At 32.1% G+C, this 1,056-nt stretch overlaps 1 protein-coding gene across 1 annotated transcript in view; it reads left to right on the top strand.

Moving 5' to 3' along the window:
• Positions 1–549: 549 nt before the first annotated feature.
• The window catches only part of LOC108139227 (actin-87E), a 2,388-nt gene continuing 1,881 nt past the window's right edge, over positions 550–1,056 (top strand). Inside the window, exon 1 of the mRNA XM_017261890.2 lies at positions 550–654. The gene's annotated coding sequence lies outside the window, so the exon portion shown is untranslated. The remainder of the gene's footprint in view (positions 655–1,056) is intronic.

The following is a 1,056-nucleotide window of genomic DNA, read 5'->3' as shown; positions in this document are numbered from 1 at the left end:
AACTCTTTTATTAATTATTTTATTAAAATAATTAAAAACTCGATTAACAAGTGAAGCACTGGTTGCTTTATTAATTGAGTGTGTAATATTTTTTAAACGATTAAGACCTTTAGAATGAAAAGAGTTTATTGAGGAATAAAGTATTTTAGAAAATAGTGTTTCAATAAAATGGTTTCATGAAAAAATTTTGAATCTCAACTTTCATCACTCCTAAATTAATTAAGTTAAGTTGATTTCTTAATATTTTGGTTAGCTTAGAAATCAGCCGATTCCGCAGTTTTTCTTTTATCAAGAAAAAACATCATGGGTAAAGAATTCTTTCCCGTTGTAAGCAGAGTTTTTTTTTGCAGTGCACCATCTCGAAAATTATGAACGAAGCGAGCAGAAGTCCAAAAACAAATATCCAAGGAAAACAAATTATTTTTAAAAGAAATTCAGAATTTCCCCCGTCGGCGCAATGTGCATCCATGTGCTGCATGTACATTTGTGGATGTGTGTGCCGCCGAGAGACGATTGAGTATGCGTGCGGAAAGTATCTAAACCGACTGAGGGTCGTCTGAATGGTATAAATATTAGCGCATCTCGGTCCAGCGACCACTCGCAGTTCTGCAGCGAAAGTGTTGATTTGGATTTCTAGTTTTTCTTCGTCTAACGGTTAGTATCCACCAAGTCTGTCTGATTGACTTTTACCCAAACGATACTTGTTCGAGTGAACAGTGCCAGACATACTCAAAAGGTACATTTTCCAAAGGAAAGAAACCACAAAAATATTGCTGCGTGTTCAGCAAGGACACAAAGCAAATAAAAAATTAAATCAACAATTCTCAGATCTGAGTTTGATTTTAAAAAAAATAGATTCAAGTGCTCTGTGACTAAAACTTAAAATATACTTTTTATATTACCTATATTTTCGTGAAAATTATACAAGAATGGTATAAAACGGTCATAAAACTGAGCAACAACAAATCTCCATCGATTATCTTTAAAAGATATATTACTAAAATAGGATCAGAAATTTAAAAATCAATCAATTCAACAAATATCGAATTAAAATAT

The sequence above is a fragment of the Drosophila elegans genome, unplaced genomic scaffold, assembly GCF_018152505.1.
Source record: "Drosophila elegans isolate 14027-0461.03 unplaced genomic scaffold, ASM1815250v1 contig_476, whole genome shotgun sequence".
Classification (NCBI taxonomy): domain Eukaryota; kingdom Metazoa; phylum Arthropoda; class Insecta; order Diptera; family Drosophilidae; genus Drosophila; species Drosophila elegans.
The sequence above is the reverse complement of the archived record's forward strand: the minus strand, read 5'-3'. Positions and strand labels throughout refer to the sequence as shown.